We start from the raw sequence: 18,959 nt of genomic DNA, 5'->3' as shown, positions 1-18,959 counted from the left end.
GTTATTGTCTAAAGTAAAATGCTTGTGCGACTGTTTCCTGGCCGAAGGAATTATAGTACAAATGTATTCTCTGGAGCTAAACTAACAGGCGCCGCAGGGACAGCCAAAGCGGGAGGCCTTCGTGGCACTGGAAGCCTCGGAGAGCCCCCTACAGGCGGGAGGACCCGAAAAGAAAATACTTCCGCTCAGATGGGCGGAGCTAGGGAGCCGAGGGGGAAGTGGCGGTAATCAGGTTTGAGTTTGGGATGGCGCGCTGCTTAGGCTAGGTTTAGGGGGTGAGGTATGGTGGACTAGTGAAGTATTTGTAGAAGTTATTTTATTTTATTTTTTTTTTAATTTTTTTTAACGTTTATTTATTTTTGAGACACAGGGAGACAGAGCATGAACGGGGGAGAGTCAGAGAGAGGGAGACACAGAATCTGAAACAGGCTCCAGGCTCTGAGCTGTCAGCACAGAGCCCGACGGGGGTCTCGAACTCACAGGCCGCGAAATCATGACCTGAGCCGAAGTCGGCCGCTTAACCGACTGAGCCATCCAGGTGCCCCTGTAGAAGTTATTTTAATAAAGGATTGGGAACTCTGTTCTTCAATTATGCATTTGGTACACGGGTGTCATTTAGAAACGTACTCTTTTTTGATACATACTTAGATGTAACAAATAGGCAATGTACACGTGGGAAACCAGTAATTTTAGAAGTAGGGTATTGCCAATATTGTTAAAAAATTACCTGTGCCTTTTAGCCCTTGCATTCCTCCAGCGGTAACATTCTCCTCTGTTTGAGGTTTAATCTTTTGCTTTTTGAAAATTTAGTTTATGTACGTTTAACTTACAAACTGTTGAGCTTTACAGGGATAGTTGGTTGTTAAGTAATTTGCAGCTTCCCCCCCACTCAACAGTATACTTCCAAATTCGTTTTAGGGTGTCACATACATTTGCATGTAGCTGTAGTTCCCTAATTTCACTGCAATATACTGGTAATATTTCTATGTGTGACAGTTTATCCCTTTTATTTACCAGGTTTGTCATTACAAACAACGTCAGTATGAACCTTCTTAGAATGCACGGATTCAGTTACCAGAATGTAAGGATTTTTCAGAGTACAATATATACCTAGAAAGACCATTTTTCAACTACTTTCTAGTTATGATATCTGTCTTAAAGTCTTTAATAATTATAACATCTTAGTCATCTAGGATTTGGCAGCTGGTGATTTTGTTTTTCCTTGAAAACTGGTTATATTTTCCCACTTCTTTGTATATTGTTATGTTGCATAGACTCTGGGTCCTATTCAAAGCCTTTGGGGTAAGTTGATCATTCTGTTTTGTTTCAGGAGTCAGTCAGTCCAGTTTGATTCAGATACACAAGCTCAGTCTCACCTTCTGTGGGTGCTGGTCCCTGTCAGTTCAGTTTTCAAAGGCTTTGTTACTCTGCTTTGAGTCTGTCCTGTACATACAACCCTCAGCGATTACTTTAGAACTTGGGCAGTACAGTAGTCCCCCTTATCTGCAGTTTTGCCTTGTTTCAGTTACCTGTGATCAACTGTGAGAAGCAGATGATCCTCCTTCTGACTTATCCTCAGAAGGTCATTAGCTTAACACTGTGTTATAAATGCCTGTCGTTCACCTCACTTCATCTCGTCCTGTAAGCATTTTACCATCTCACAACATCACAGTACAAAAATACATTTTGAGAGTGAGGGAGAGACCACATTAACAACATTTATTACAGTATATTGTTGTAATTGTTCTATTTCACTATTAGGTCTTGTTGCCTAATTTATAAGTTAAGCTATAAATTATAGGAATGTATGTATAGGAAAAAACAGTATATATTGGGTTTTATCTGTAGTCTCAGGCATCCACTGGGGGTCTTGGTCATATTTCCTATGGATAAGGGGAGAGAGACTACTGTAGTTTAAATTGCAGTTCCGTTCACATGTCTTTTGCCATAGAGCTTGTGTCTTTGCTAAAGATGCTTAGTTCATGTGTGAGAACAGAATTTATGTGGGTTTCTGCATAGAATTAGGGGGATCCCCTTCTACATTCTCCCCTTGTGATATTCCACTCATGCTCTTTTTTGCAGTGTCCCCTTTTATTAATCCTTCTGCCAGAAATATGAGGTTTTTCTTGGGAGTTTTAGCTGCCTTCCATAGTTGCAATAGCTGACTAGGGCCCGCACTGGAGCAAAGAGGTGAGAGAAAAAAATGTGATTCCCTCTGTACTCTTCAGATCACAGAGGCCTCCTTTCCCAGCTCCCTTCTTTAGAAACATAGGTGTTCTCTTGGTCCAAGCCTAGGCCTCAACTCTCAGGTCAAAGCCCAGAGGGAGAAAAGGAGGGGAAAAAAAGCCAGGTATTCTCCCACAGAAGCTCCTTTTCTCCATTCATCTTGCTAGAAATATAGGATTTCTCTTAATTTTTAATGCCTGTGCTACCATTAGTTTTACTAGATGTCAGGCCTCACGTCAAAGCTGTGAGAGAAAATAGGAAAGACAAACAGGGCATTTCTCCAACTTTTGATTCTCACCAATCTGCCGTTTTTAATTTACTTTTCAGAGCCCTCAGGTAGTTGCTTTCTGTATTTTGTCCTGAGCTTTTAGTTGTAATCAGTAGGAAAGAGTAGTGTAATCATCTTGACTGGCAGTGCAAATCCAGGGAATGCAAATTACTACTACATATCCATCAGAATGATTAAAATGAAAAGTTCAGACAATTTCAAGTGTTGGACAGGGTGTGGTACAACAAATTCTTATATATTCTTATACATAGTGGAAGTGTCAATTGATGTATCTTCTTTGGAGAACATTTTGTCAGAGTCTATTAAATCTGAACACCTGCATACCTTATGATGCTGAAAATCCACTCCTGAGTATACTCCCAACAGAAATGCACATATGTTCACCAAAGATGTATATAATAATGTTCATCGCTACACATTCCTAATGGCTCCAAACTAGAAATTCCCCATTGCTTATTTATGATAGCCTGGATAAATAAATTGTCATATATTCATACACTGGAATACCATATATAGTAATGAAAATAAATTGCAACCACATTAAACAGTGTGGCTGTCATTCAAAAGTGTAATATTGAGTTGAAAAAGCCAGATACAGGATGCCTGGGTGAGTCAGTTGCTTAAGCATCTAACTCTTGATTTTGGCTCAGGTCATGATCTCACAGTTCATTAGATTGAGCCCCATGTTGGGCTCTGTACCGACAGCACAGAGCCTGCTTGGGATTCTCTTTCCCTCTTTCTCTCTATTCCTTCTTAGCTTGCATGCTCTCTCTCTCTCTCTCTCTCTCTCTCAAAATAAATAAATAAATAAACATTAAAAAAAAAAAGAAAAGAAAAGGCCAGACACAAACTAGTACATTTACATGAAGTTCAAAAGCAGGCATAACTAATCTAGGATAATAGTTACCTTAGAACATGGAGAGAAAATAGCAACATGGGGGTCTTTTGGGATCCTGGTAATATTCTTTGTCATGATTTGGGTTCTGGCTACATAGGTGATCTTCATTTTATAAAATTGCATTGAGCTGCACACTTTGATTTGGGCATTTCTTAAAATAAGTTTTAAAAATACTTATATTTATCCATCTCACCATATCCCACCTATCCCCTCATTCAATAGATGCTTGCTAAATATTATACCAACTTCAGGGACAAAGAGAGCGATCACAGACCTGCTTATGACATGGTGAGTATCACTAGTGAATACCTTGTGGCCCTAATGGTGAATGAGCTTTCTTATAGTTGTGATATTGAGTCTACCATAACTCATATTAAGGCATATTACATGGCTATTAAGAAAAAAAATCTTTTGTTGGTTCTAGAGTTAACTGAGAGTTTAAGGTGGCAATGATCCAGTCTCTGAGGTTTATATTTGTAGATTCAAGGAGAAGTTTCTTAAAGTACAGATAAATCAAGCACATTTTGTTTTTGCATGTTCAGTCACATTCGGGGAAAAAAAAAGAAACCTCGCTACTCAAAAACAATGAAAAATAACTTTTTATAAAGTTCCAAATCATAAATTCACTGCAAGAGTCATCACTGAGATATAGTAAAGTATTTTTTTTTTAGTTGATCAGAATTGTTTCCCTAATTATACATAAATCCTTGTATTATAAAATATGTGAAATTGTGACTTAACAAGCAACCATAAAAAAGTTTGCTCTTGAAATAAATAGTTTTAAACAAAAGAACAAGGAATTTAAATAAATAAATAAGGTAGTCAGTGAATTTAACACTCATGCCTAAGAAATTCCCTAGTTTTAATCTAGGAGCTTGTGGAAAGTAAAATTTACTTCTTAGGTCACGAGGACAGTAGTGACCTTAGGCAATGTTGTGGAGTCTGAATTTGTGGCAGTGCTTAGTGCAATATGTGCAGATATTCCAGGATGGAGGGTCAGGGTGGCGATAACCTCCAGAAAGGTACTCGGAATTTGGAAATGGTAATAAAATACTGTCATTTGAGGTTGGAAGGATTAGCATGCAATTAAGTAGATCAGCCATCTGAAAATAGAATTAACTCATGCTAACATCTGATTTGTAAGGTGCACAAAAATCTCCTATATCCAGTCTGTGTTTTTGAGGGAATTCTTGTAACAGGTAATAATAGCTACCATTTATTAATCACTATATATTCAGTAGTGTGCTAAGAGCTTTACATCCATTATCACATTCAGAATCCCATCAATCTTTAGGAAAGATATTGTTAGCTTTGTTTACAGATAAGAAATCAAGGTTTAGAAAGTGTAAGTACCTTGTGAAATGCTATAAAATGTAACATACGGTGACTCTGGAGTCAGATTTCTTGGTTTCCAGTCCCAGTTCTATTGTCTGTCAACTATGTGACCTCAGACAAATTACTTAATCTGTGTTTTGTTTTTTCATGGAGGAAATAAAGATGATGATAATAGTACCTGTACTTTAGAATTGCTCAAAGGATTAAGTGAAATAACTCACTTAAGGTGCTTGATAAACAGAAGTCAATAAATAATGGTTATTATTAAATTAGAGGCTCACAGTAATGGATGTTAGAGCTAGTGAATAATATCCAGTTAATGTACCAAATTCAATCAACTGTAGTTAGTAAAAATTTTCTGGGAGAATCATATGTCGTCAGAAAAATGGTTTGGTAACAGTGGACAAAACATAAGAATATATCTGGTAATGACCAAAAGAGAAGGCTATTTGAGTTCAAGGATTACAACTAATTTTCAAAGAGAAGTAGTTCTAAAATAGAAAAGGAATTTCTATCCAACTTGAAAGAAAACTCCCTTAAGACTACCCATTCTCTTTCTTCTAATTACACACTCACCAGACAACCTCTGACTGATCATTTTCTCTCCTGAGTACATTTAAACCACCACAGCAAAATACCCAGAATGAATTCTCCATACTCAGTATTCTTTTAGATTTAGCTGTCTTTGTAGATTGATAAATTGACATTCTGAGGTGCATATCACTTTCGTATGGGTCCTCTTAACATGTTGATCCCCAAGAGGTTAATTAACACTGGTGGAAATGATAAAGTTGAGTCCCTGAACCTACAAAGCTAAGAATCTGGCTTTGGATATTGTACTACAGCTCTTTATGCTTACAAGTAACAAAAATCACAATAAAATGTCTTAAACAGCAAGAAGGGGAGGGAGTTAATATTATAAAGAGAAGGCGTTTGATGGAATAGCAGGGCAAGAGTGCAAAGCAGATTCGGGAGACTGAAAGAAGCATGCTTGCACTCTTTCGGCAGTCTCTTGCCACTACCTCTCTGCTTACACATCATTCTTTTCTATCTATAGACCGGCTTTCCCTGCCATAGGACATTCATAGGACAAACAGAAGTAGTACATACTGACTTTAGACCTGAGTAAGTGGGGCTCTCGATGAACCCTGTACCCCTGTGAGGCCCGCCCTTTGGAGAAACTTCTTCAAATGTTCTAGGTCCCCTCTGGTGCCCTGGAGCCGGAACTTAGTCCTGTGTGGATCTTGGCAATGGAAGCCCTGGAATGTTCTGTTGTTGCTGGTGGTGGGGTTTGGCCTGGTCAACAGGCCCTTCTGGGTGGGATGCTCTAAACCTGGACCTGGACCTTATTGGCCTCAGTCCCTGTTTCTCCCTTGCAGAGTCCTCTCGACAATAACCCACTCACACTGCCCGGGGTCCACCAGGTGCTGAGGACTGGGACTAACACCAGTGGGTATGGGCTCGGGTTGCATGGCCCTTTGCCTGTTGCTGGTGAGCCAAAGCTCCCACTGGCCAGGGCAGTATTTCTTTCATGAGACTGCACCAAATTTAGCTGCCAGAACAGGGCTGATTCACTGATTTGGGGATGATTTTCAGTAACACCGACAGAGGACAAGTTGAGGACCATGGCTACCCACTGTCCTCTTTGGGCTGCCTGTGTGAGCTGGTACATGGGCACCTTACCTGTCTGTGTTCAGATCCAGGAGCCTCCTCCTGAGGAGCTACTGAGAGAAGTATGGGTAGCCCACGTGTCTTTTATACTGGGGTCCTCCCCACCACCCCGGCGTTGGTGCCCAGGGCAGTCACACCACCCTTTTGCAAGCTATGTGTTATATGTCAGGTAATTCTGGTCATGGCCATTCTTGTCCCCTCCCAGAACTTTCCAGACTGTAGTACTGCAAAGTCAATGTCCCCTTTCTGTCAGTCATTTTTTGCCTTTTATCAATGTGGTGACATTTTGCTGTCCTGGATTGGTCTCAAGCCCTGTGGAGCATGTGATAGATATGGCTTACCTGAATGGGACTTCTCTTCTTGCTCTGCCCAGGGCCTCTCATCAATCCCCACTACTGGTAACTGGTATGTGGAAGGCAGGGTAGAGATCAACATTAAAAAGGTCATGTTCTAGCAGTGCAGTGTGATCAAGGCTTAGTTCAAGAGAAGACATGGTTGGAAGATGTGTTGTTCTATGTTAATGCTTTAAATTCCATAAATAAACACTATAAACTTCTAAATGATAAATTTAACATGACCATAAAACAGAATAATTGTTTTCATTTTCCTGCATCCTCTGGGTAAGACTTGCATTTGTGGTCATCATCAACAAAGCACATTAACAATATTTGAGAGTCATTGGAAACCATTATTCAAGGACATTACATTGGGTGTTGCCATGAGATGAGTGATGATGTATCAGAATTCAATAAATGACATTAGGAAAGTGCAGAGGCCAGAAGATCTATACTGTTTCAATTTTAAAAGGTTCCAAAGAGCCATAGCATTGTGAATAGTAATAGTGTGGGTACATTTTCCTTACAGTGGGATATATGAAATTAGCCAAGAATGGTATCTTTGACAATAAATAACACAAAGAAGTGGATCCTGCAAACTAGGAAAAGTTTTCATGTGCATTGATTGCACAATAAACATCTGTGTTGGTACCTTTTTCTTGCCCTAAATTTTAATCAATAAACCACTATACCTCACATGAGCCCATGATTTTTGTAATTACTTTTAAAATCAAATTGTTGCTATTGATGGCTTCTACCCTGCACACCCCCACATATTTTCCCAGGGCCTTGTATACCTTAGAGGGAGTACTGGACAGAAGATAGTGTTAAGAAAGCTTCTACCTTTGTATCTCTTTTCCATTCCAGAGATTCTCAACTGGAATCTCTTGGCCCCAACTTCAAATTTTCAGACAAAGGCTCTGGCTGTGCTAACTTGGTCCAATCAGCCATGTCAGGTGGTCAAGGGCATGATGTAATGTACAACCCTGACTGCTAGGATGAAAAGGGAAAAGGATAGCACCCAGAGAAAAGAAAACACAGTTGTTTTTTGTGTTAGTTTTCTAGTGCTATGTAACAAATGACCACAAACCTAGCAGCTTAAAGCAATGTATTTTATTATCTCTCAGTATCTGTTGGTCAGAGGTCTGAGCATGGCTTATTTTCTGCCTAGCATCTCACCAGACAACAATTAAGTTATCCACTGGGGAGACAATTCCATCTGAGGCTCTGAATCATCTTCCAAGCTCATACAGGCTATTGACAGAATTCAGTTCCTTGCAACTCAGAGTCTCATTTTCTTGCCAGATGTCAGCCAGGGCCAGCTCCTAGAGACTGCCCTTAGGTCCTAATCATATGACTCTCTTCTTACAGCATGGAGTTTACTTCTCCAAAGCCTGCAAGAGAATTTCTCTACAGTCTATTCCTGCTGCTGCTGCTGCTGCTGCTATCACCGTTACTTTTATTATTATTTACTACCACCACCACTACCACTACTGTAGGCTTATATAACGTAATGGAATCAAAGGAGAAATTAATCCATCACCTTTGTCATGTAATGGAACCGGATCAAAAGAGTGGCATCCCATCATATTCACAGGTCCTGCCCACACTCAAAGGGAGGGCATAATACATGTACACCAGGAGGAAGAAAGAATCTTAGGAGCCATCCTAAAATTCTGTCTACCATGGCTCTTAAAGATGGCCACTACAGTTGCCTCTATCTTAAAGCACTGAGAAATATTTAAACTGTCTGTCCTCCTTATTCTCTTAAGAACAGCAGTTTAGTGGTGCCTGGGTGGCTCAGTCAGTTAAGTGTCCTACTTCACCTCAGGTCATGATCTTGCAGTTTGTGGGTTTGAGTCCTGCATTGGGCTCTGTGCTGACAGCTTGGAGCCTGGGACGTGCTTTGGATTCTGTGTCTGTTTCTCTGCTCCTCCTCAATCACACTCTGTATTTCTCTCCTTCCAGAATAAATAGACATAGAAAGAAAGAAAGAAAGAAAGAAAGAAAGAAAGAAAGAAAGAAAAAGAAAGAAAGAAGAACATAGTTTAAGGGGCACCTGGGTGGCTCAGTCAGCTGAGCATCCGACTCTTGATTTCGGCTCAGGTCATGATCTCAGGGTTTATGAGATAGAGCTAGCTCCATGTTAGGCTCTGTGCTGACAGGACAGAGCCTGCCTGGGATTCTCTCTCCCTCACTGTCTACCCCTCCCTGCCTCACACTCTTGCTGTTTCTCAAAATAAATAAACTTAGAAAAAAAAAGAACAACATAGTTTACAATGTATTCATTGTAAACTATGAATATATGAATATTCATAGACATTCAAGTCTCAGGTACCGGAAATATACATCTCTGGGGATATTTTGTCACACAGAATTCTTTTTCTACAATTCAGGGACAAGAAATTATTAAACATTTATTTAGTACACTTACAGTTTGACATTCTTAGAAATTCAGTGGATTAAATGATGTGAGTATATATACACACATACACTTCACATATTGCCTACAACTTAAATTCTCCTTTTTTTCAGTGCAAACTATTAATAGGGAATTTTTGCCAGCTGGTGTTTCAGAGTTCTTTATAAATTAATTATTGTATTTACTAGCCCTATGGGAGTGGAGAAGTCTAATTGGGTCAAGGAGGCTGGTTCTGCTGGAGACTGAAAGGTGAAGCATGTATAAGGTGTCAGTTGCAAATCTAATGCAGTGCTTTTTTGAACACGTATGTTAGAAAAGGGAACAATACTGAAATTACCTGCATATTTATGGAAAAATCACATAATTAGCATACACATTTATTGAAATTTGCCATCAATCTATGGCAAAGACAAAATATTTTAGCTGACATGAAACTGCACAGGTGTCCCACGCCACAGGAGGAATGAGATGCTTGATGCTAATAGCACATTCATTCACTCATTCACGCACTCACACAACAGGACCAGGCTAGATATTATAGCTACAAAGAGGACAATATCCTAGCCTAGTGCTCACAGAATGCTGGTGAATATGGATGTGTAAAGAGATAGAAAAAGAAAAATGTCATAAGTGTAGGACAGTCATAATCAGAGAATATTGTGGGCATTTCTAGGTGGAACAGCTCTCCCAGTTCACAGGTAGGGAAGGGAAATCCATCCGGGTTAGTTCATCACAAGTCACAGAAACCAAATATAGTAAAACTTTATCCTTCAGTGCTAGGACCAGAGGGAGGCAAGCCGGTCACATGGGGCATGAAATTTCAAGGGGTGTTGTCACAGTTGCTGGGCCTGGGTGTGTCACCTGAGAGTGTCTCCTTAAATTTTGGGGGTAGGCAGCTGCACGCTGAAGCCTTGGTCCTGTTTTTCCCTTTGGTCTTATCCTTAGTCAACACTTTTTCCCCTAGTTTTCTTCCTAATGAAAAACAATTGAGAAACTCATTCACACTGATGTAAATAGCTAAAAATTTAAACTACACATTCTTTAAAAGAATTTTCAGTTTAGCAGAAATCATCAAGCCCTTAAACCATGGCTCAAAACCTCAAATGTTTGCAGGGCCAGAGAGTAGCAGGCCTGCATAAGATGCCAGGCAATGAGGGAGATTGTGATGGGCTATTCAAGGACCTTCAAATTCAACCTAAAAATATATACTGTTTTGGACAAACAGAAAGTACCTGCTGGATTATTAGATCAGTAGAGTAGCTGTTTGTGTCTCCTGCCAAAGGTTAAAGAAATTTAGTTGCTATGTTAGAATTTCTCTAGGCAAATGGTGTAAGGACATAACGAGAATTGGATGGAAAATACCTACTGGGGGGGGGGGTATTCTTTCTTCAATTAAACTTTCCTTGTGAGGCCTTATTAAACATTTCTTTGGCTTTCTTTCCCACAGAGCCCAAGATCTGGCCTAGTTATCCTACTCTGCTGCCGCAGCTTATTGTCTTACCTGTATTTCATGAGCCACAAGACATAGCTGGAAAGTTTTTCACAGCTAGAAACTAGAGAGAAATAGATAACATTTAGGGAAAAGGAAAGTTACCATATCACTAGAACTCTTAAGAGTCTCTTGTCTAGACCGAAGTGTATAGTAAATAAGAGTAGTCAAATATACCCAGTGTGCTTTCCTTTTACCAGGAAACTGCAGGTGCTTCTGAAGGGACTGTCAGTCATGGTGCTCCCCTTAACTCCAGCACAGTTTGGGATCTTGTCCCAGGCTGTCCAATCAGAATACCCAGTCCCTTGAAAGGGAGGAAGGAGTAAAGCAGCCAGCCTGTGATCCATTCACTTCCTTTATCAGAAGGACACCACTAGGGGAAAGAGAAGAAGAGAAGTGATGTGGTCTAATTCCTTGTCAACTGAACTTCAGGTAAATAGAATAATGATTTTAGACAGGAGGAGGAAGCCTTTCATACAGAATGCCCTTTAGCAGGTGTCCCTTGATAAAAACTGCTTACAGTAAATTAACCTGGAATCTATTGATTTATGGGACATAGCTTCCCAGGAGAATTTCATATAAACTACACAACTCTTGGAGGTATAAAATGAAGATGTTTTATAAATAAAATACTTCCCATTCTGTGAGGTAACAATTGACAAAACCTCACACAGAAACGTCATCTATTGCTCTGGGCTGGTGGATAAAAAGGGCCTTGTAAAAATGTTCCAGACCTTTCTCTGCTTTGTCTTTGTCTCTTGATTTCCTATGCCCTTTTAATTTTTAGTAAAGCTTGATGCTGGGAAAAATCTGATTGTTGTGAGACTGATTTGGTAATCCAATTCTGTGTGTTATTTCGACTGGCCATGGTAATTGGTTGAAGAATGAATGAATATGCGAACCAGGAAAGACTGATCAGAATGTTCCCTAGGATTCATTTAGGAATTCATTTGGGAGAGAAAAGTTCTCTCTCTATCGGAGTTCTTAAGCTGGTAAATGTGGGAGTGAGACACAACGCAGAGAGAGAGCTCACCCACAAAAGGAGGCCAAACAGACACACTAAGAACTGATGGATGGAGACACTTAAAGAGAGAGGGGGCTCCTGGGTGGTTCAGTCAGTTGGGCATCCGACTTCGGCTCAGGTCATGATCTCGCGGTCCGGGAGTTCGAGCCCCACATCGGGCTCTGTGCTGACAGCTGGGAGCCTGGAGCCTGCTTCCCATTCTGTGTCTCCCTCTCTCTCTGCCCGTCTCTTGCTCATGCTCTGTCTCTGTCTGTCTCTCTCTCAAAAAATAAATAAAGATTAAAAAAAGAAGTAGTAAGAGATAGGAAGAGAGAGTGAATTCTAAATATAGCATTTGAATCTCTGAATTTTTTCTGTTCGAAACTCCTGAATCCCCTGGACTTCCTACATAAGCCAAGTCAACACATTCTTCTTTTACTTAAGCTAGATTATACTGGGCTTCTGCCACTTGCACCCACAAATTCTGACTAATATTCTAGCTGGAATTTGGTACGGACCAGACTAGGAGGAAGAACTGAGAGCTCAGAAACAGATGAGTCTTCCAGGAAAGAGTGGTTCTCAGAGATAAAAATCGGATAAGAAACAAAATACATATCATAAAACTATTGAGAACTTCCAACCCTGGTTCACACATAATCATTATTGAAGGACTAAATAAGATTGCAACTCTCACAACAATATTTTTAACCACTTTATCCTGAGCAGTATGGAGGCACACTCTTCTGCCTTCCTTTTCTTTTCCCAGCTGTTCACCGTGACCAAGTAAGACAGTGTTTTCCAGCTTTGGCTTTGGCTTAGGAAGCAAAGCTCTGTTTTAGAAATTGTCGCTTTATGTTGTAACTACCTATTTGTTTTATATATTCCCAATTCCTTACAGATAGGAGATAAGTCTTATTTATTTCCTCAACCTCAGCACCTGCAACACAGTTAGTGCTCAGTATTTGTAGAACAAAGGAAGAGAGGGGTTTTATTTTTGCCATCATTGAAACTATGCACAGGCGTGACCAAGGGGAAATTGCATGGGCTTGGTTCCTTCCCATTCCCTACCAAATGTGCATAATTATATTACTTGGTATGCACCAAACTGTTAGCTTATGATGAATACTTTCATAGTTAAGGCATGCTGGTGAGCAAGGAGTGACTACCCTAAATTGTTCCACAGTTTAGAGTAGTGGTTAAAATCACAGGCTTTGGAACTAGAATTCCTGCTCTGTTGTCTGCTAGCTTTGTAACCTAGGTCAAAGTGCTGTGTCTCAGTTTCCTCATCTGTGTAATAGGAATAAAAATATATCATAAGGTTGTTGTCAATATTAAATAAGTATTATGTTTAAAACTGTGGAAAAAGAGTGTCTAGCACACAGTAAGTGCCATGTGTTTGCTGTGACTATTCTTATTGTTGTTCTCCAAGCCTCACTTTTATAATGGTAAAATGGGTATAAAATTACATCTGTGGGTAAATTGCAAATAAGATAATGCATGTAAAATTGTTGACAGTAAATGCACAATACAGAGCAAGTATTAATAGCTATTATTAGGATATAGTTAGATTAATTGGAAGTTAGCATGTACACCAAACATGTGTTACCAACTTTCAAAAACAAAACAATAATAGGACTCATTAAAGTGTACTTGCACACTCTTAAGTAGTGTAATGTTGGAGTTAATGTCATAGGCATGGAAACCAGTTTGCCTGGGTTCAGATATCAGCTCTACTACATATTACTTGTGTGATCTTGGGCAAGTTACTTAACTTCTATGGGTCGCCTCTAATAAAATGAGATTAATGACAGTGTCTGCTTGATAATGTAGCTCTGAGGATTAATTGAGGCGATGCCTCTAAAATAATAAACACGATGCCAGAAAAATAGTAAGCAGGCAATAAACATTAGCTTATTATTGCTGTGAGCCTCAATCACTTTCAATGGTAAAAATGAGGATGTAAGTGTCTACCTGACCAGACTGGTATGTGGATAAAATGTGATAATGCCAGTGAAAATGTCTAGTAAATAGGAGATATTTCATAAATGCCACTTTTCTTTCCCATTTTTATGATTCAGGAGACAACTCAGAACTTTACAATGCCTTAAGGTTATCAGTATAAATATCAATTGGATTTCTACATGTGCGGTTATAGGACAGAGAGGATCAGGTAAAATTTGATCAGTGACACATACTAAGTGTTGTTTATTGAATAAATATCATTTAGACCATTCAGTTGGCATATTAGCTGTTCTTTCTTGTTAAAGAAGATTGTGCCAGAAATACCCTGTTTTTGTATATTCGTTTGATTCAGGTCACAGATAAATGGCGATTTGCTCTGTTCAGAGAAGGATAGAAAAGTGGGCTGGTATTTCAAGTTTCTTACAGCGAACATGGTGCACAATCTGCTAGAACTGAAGGAGAATGTTATTAATCAAAAGGTGCATGAGGAGGCAAAGGACTTCATTATGCTGTTTTGCTCCCACAACTTGCACCTGGAGCTTTTTAATGAATGTGCCCTTTGGAGACAGGTGGCACTCTGCAAAGCGTAAACCTCTCTAAACCTCTTCTTGTCTCAAACTGACACGTCTTCATGGCACTGTGAATAATCAATCTAAGCCTTAAATGATGTGAAAGGCTTTGGTAGGACTATAATTAGTTGAAACTATTTTTTTCTTGGTCTTTAGGAGTACACATGGCTAGAACAAGGGAAAGAAAACGTCGAGAAACAGCTGGAAAAAAGAAATCATGTGTTCATTGAAAAAGGCAAGCCTATAAACAATGATATTGTGTACTGGGTGAACAAGTACAGTAGATGGCAGTTTAGTAACATCCAATATCGTTTTGTCATGTTTAGAAGTCATTTTTTTAAAAGAATATGTAAAAAATATGCATCTTCTGTTTTATATATTTATTGTCATCTTTTCTGGGAAAAGTTCTGTGTGTGATCTCTGTTGGCTTAGAGAAACAGAATTGTTATAAACTTGTCAAATAGTACAGAATATAAAAGGGACATTGGGGTGCTCTGGGATTTTTACACCACATTTTATTAGCATCTCATTCATTTTGAAGCACATAAAGATTTTTTTTTTATTTGAAGCAATAAAACTTGGGAAATACTCTCAAGTAAAATAACACCACAACCAACAATTGATTCCTCTGAAAACCCGGATGTAATTTTAGCATTTCATGGATGATTCTTTAATTGTTAGTTAAAATATTTAGGAAACTAAGAGAGGTGTGGAAAGGGAGCAGAGACAGAGAAGATATTAGGAAGGGAAGGTAAAATTTCCAAGAATTTTTGAATGTGAAAAGGAGAAGAAATAAGAACCCAACCTTTCCTGAGTTACAAGTTCAAGATTGTATCACTTGTCTGTCACATGGAATTCACCAAAAGTCCAGGCATTTAAAAAATTCTGATCCCAGAATGGAAAGCTGACAGTTCTTCCTACAATGGAATCAGACCATTACACATGCTCTATTGGTTTAATTGAGCATACATTATATCCTTCAGCAAGAAATCTTCTGCCATGGTACCCTATTTTCTTGGGCACCAGGGCTTGACAGATTTCTCACACAACTAAGCAGTTGAGAATGATACGATTTTGACATGAAATGTGCTTATACTTTGAAAGCCATTAAACAAGACTTGTTTGCTTATAGTTTTCTAATAAAATAAAGGGCCTTCTGTGGAAAGCAGTTTTAAAAACACATCATAACATTGTAAGTGTGTAGGTCTTGCAACGTTTGTTCTAATTTTCTAGTGACAGACACAGAGTAATAAGATTTCCCTAACAGATGCTTAGTGCTGGGTACTCACATGTCACTCAAGCTGACAAGGTTCTAGGAAAAAACACTTTTGTCACCATGTTACCATTTTGAAAAATGAACTGCACATAATTGCACATAATTCAATTTTGCTTAATTGAAAAGTATAAACTTCACAAAATATAATTTATTAAAGTTAATATGACAGAATTAATTGGAAATATACCCCAAACAACCCACTAGGTCCTGTTCTACAAATTTGTCTGCAGACAAGATTCTAATCCTACGTGCCTGGAGAAAAGCATTAGTTTAGTTTACACTAGGATCATAGAATTTTGAAGTTGGGAGGGAGACTGTGAGTTCTCCTGTTTCAAATTAATACCTACTTTTAAGGATTTTCTTTCTATATATATCCCTGTAAGATTTTAATTTAATTAATATTCAAATAATAAATAGCAAGCACCATTCAAATAATAAATAACAAGCAGGTTGTGAATGAAATGAACATGGTTTCTTCACTCATTCATTCTCTCAACAGATATTTATTGAGCATCACACATAACTGGTATGTTCCAGGAATTATGTTAGAGACTGTTAATGCAAGAATAAATATTTTGCTATTTCTGTCCCTGAGGAGGAAGTCAGAGTATAGCTGGGAAGATAGACAAATTAATAACTATATTGTAGTGTGATAAAGTCTATGAAAGGTAGACAGTCGTGTGGGAAAACAGATGAGGGAGCAATCTGTGTCACCTGAGGGTTTTTCAAAGACAACAGACAGGAAATCACATTTGAGCTGGAGCAGGAGTTCTCAGAGGAGAAGTGGAGGCTGAGGATCTAAGAAAGGAAATAGGCATGAAGGCAGAAAAGTATGTTTGGAGGGTGAGTGTGTGAAATGTAGGGAATGTTGGGAAGTGATAGTCAGACTTGGAAAGTTAATTAAAGGAAAGACTGCAAATATCAGATTCTAAATAGGACAATTGAAAAAATGTGAAAGTGAAGATAGGGATATGATCTGATTTATATTTTTTAAAAACTAGGTTTGTAATAGATATGTTGAAGTATGTTTTGGTGTTTTACTTGGACAGTGGAAGTGACAATGGACAAAGGTATATATATTAAGATATGTTTTAGAAATTGACTGAACTCAGGGCACTTGGATGGCTCAGTCAATTAAGCTTCAACTCTTGATTTTGGCTCAGGTCTTGATCTCACAGTCCTGGGACTGAGTCTCACATCACACTGCATGCTCATGGAGCCTGCTTAAGATTCCCTCTCTCTCTCTCTCTCTCTCTCTCTCTCTCTCTCCCTCTGTCCCTCCCCTGCTCACTCTCAAAAGAGAGGAAGGATGGAAGGAAGGAAGGAAGGAAGGAAGGAAGGAAGGAAGGAAAAGAAAGAAAGAAAGAAAGAAAGAAAGAAAGAAAGAAAAAGAAAGAAAGAAAGAAAGAGAGAAAAAGAAAGAAAGACAAAGAAAGAGAGAAAGACATTGAACTTGGTGGTCAGTTGCTTGGGAGAGGCAGGTGCTACAGGAAAGGGAAAAGTGGATGACTTTAAGAAGTGTAGCTGGCAGGATTAGGTTTGAGGATTTGGACAGGCACTTATTAATCCTCTTCACAAACTTTTGAAGGTTATAGCAGATGAGAAACACTGAAGTTTTAAAAAGTTAACTAATTTGATAAGGTTACCATATAGGTAGTAATTTATGGAGACCAGATTCGAGCATATTCTGTGCAACTAATCCCAGAAGCCAACTTCTTAACCACCATGCTGACTATTTCTTCCTGTACTTATTGAGTGGGCAGTGATACCATTTACCAGACTGGGAAATAAAAAAGAAAAAGTTGTGAATAGAAGATAATCAGTTTGACCTTTAACACCTTGAGTTTGAAAGGCCAGACAGTGGAGATATTCCCAAGAGTATTGGAAATTACAGTCCTGAAGCTCATGAAAGATGTGGAGTCAGAAAGTTCAGATTTGGGAGATATCAGTGACTAAGAGTGTAAGAGTGACTCAATGGCCCAACGAATAGGCATAGGGAAGAGGATTGAGCAAAAAGCTTACAGTGGCAGTGGAACAAAGAGTCAGGGGAAGGAGACTGAGAAGGAGCACTCAAGTGACCTAAAGGGAAACTAGCATAATACATCTTCCACATAAGTCTGTTAAGTGAAGACCTAACTTTTTTCCTTTGAGTATACATTGGATAGAAGGTTGAACCATTGTCTACTTAATTGTCCATTATTGCATTAAGAGCATCCTTACAACTGAAAAATTGTCACTCGTAGTCTCTTTTTTTTTCTGAAGTTCACAATCTCTTCCGATTCAGGGTCACCATCTTCTACTTCACACAAATTCCCATCATCATACTAGACCATGAATCCACATCTTTGACGATGATGGATGTGCCTGCTCTCACCTCAATTTCTAGACTGTGCTTGAGCCAACTTTACCTCCAATATGTTTGCATATTGTTCCAGGGATTGCTCTGCTTGTGAGATATTTAACCATGAAATTCCAATGACTGAGCATAGGGTCTTCCTGTCTCTTTCCCACTAACTGAATTCAGATTCAACTTTGTTCACATCACTTATTGAGTATGTATCATATGTTGTGTGCTAGGATTTAGGATATATATCTATATCTATATCTATATCTATATCTGTATCTATCTATATCTATGTCTATATCAGGATATATATCTATATCTATGTCTATATCTATCTTTCTATCTCCATCTGTATCTAGATCTGTATCTGTAGCTATAGATCTTAGCACTGAGACATTGCCCTTAATCTTAAGAATTTCACTAAATAGGAAGGGAGCAGATATGTAAACATTTTTTTGCCATCTGGGTGCGATAACTAAAAAGACAGAGGTGTATTATAGGAACAGTAGTGTGTATGATGGAAAGTTTGAGCAGTTGCACTTGAGTTGGAAATGGGAGACATGTTATTTATCAATAATTGCCTAACTATACTCTTAAACTTAGAGGCTTAAAATGGCCACGATTTATTATTTCTCACAATTCTGTGGGTTGACTGGGCTCCCCCTACATTCAACTCATGGTTGGGGTAGGTAGGAAGAGCCAAGAAGGTTTTACTCACACTATGGGGTATAGGTGCTGTAGGCTAATTCTCACTCCCTGTGGCCTTTCTCTCCACATGATACACTTCAGACACAATAGCTCAAACTTCTTTAGGGCATGGTAGTTGGGTTACATTGGAACTGGCACGGTGCCAATTCTATAGCATTCTGTTGGCTTGCTCTGAATCAAGGCTCTTTTTGCGGGAGTAATGGCATAAGTGTTGTAAGGATGGGATAAAAATTCAGCAGCCAATTTTGTTTTTAACAGACAAATTACCACAGGAGACTTTAAAACGGAAGAGATGCTTGAGATGAGTCTCAAAAGCTGAGAAGTTCATCAGGTTAATGGGGGGTTAGAAGAGGATCTCTTCAGGAAGAACAGCAGTGACATGAAGGCAGGAAGCAACATAGTCATTTGGCTTGCCAGGATATGTGGAATGCC

The 18,959-nt window shown here is 38.9% G+C and overlaps 1 long non-coding RNA gene across 3 annotated transcripts; it reads left to right on the top strand.

Moving 5' to 3' along the window:
• The first annotated feature begins 22 nt into the window (after positions 1–22).
• LOC132672859 (uncharacterized) lies at positions 23–15,778 on the top strand. Of its 3 annotated transcripts, none has more exons than XR_009607742.3 (4): positions 23–232; positions 1,018–1,081; positions 3,636–3,701; positions 14,356–15,778. It is a non-coding gene; the product is annotated as an uncharacterized LOC132672859 (long non-coding RNA). The 3 variants fall into 3 exon arrangements; XR_014138097.1 differs by lacking the exon at positions 14,356–15,778 and adding an exon at positions 10,866–11,362; XR_014138096.1 differs by lacking the exon at positions 14,356–15,778 and adding an exon at positions 8,126–9,144.
• The last annotated feature ends 3,181 nt before the right edge of the window (positions 15,779–18,959 follow it).

This window comes from Panthera onca, chromosome C1, assembly GCF_046562875.1.
Source record: "Panthera onca isolate mPanOnc1 chromosome C1, mPanOnc1 haplotype 2, whole genome shotgun sequence".
NCBI classification, from domain to species: Eukaryota; Metazoa; Chordata; class Mammalia; order Carnivora; family Felidae; genus Panthera; species Panthera onca.
The sequence above is the reverse complement of the archived record's forward strand: the minus strand, read 5'-3'. Positions and strand labels throughout refer to the sequence as shown.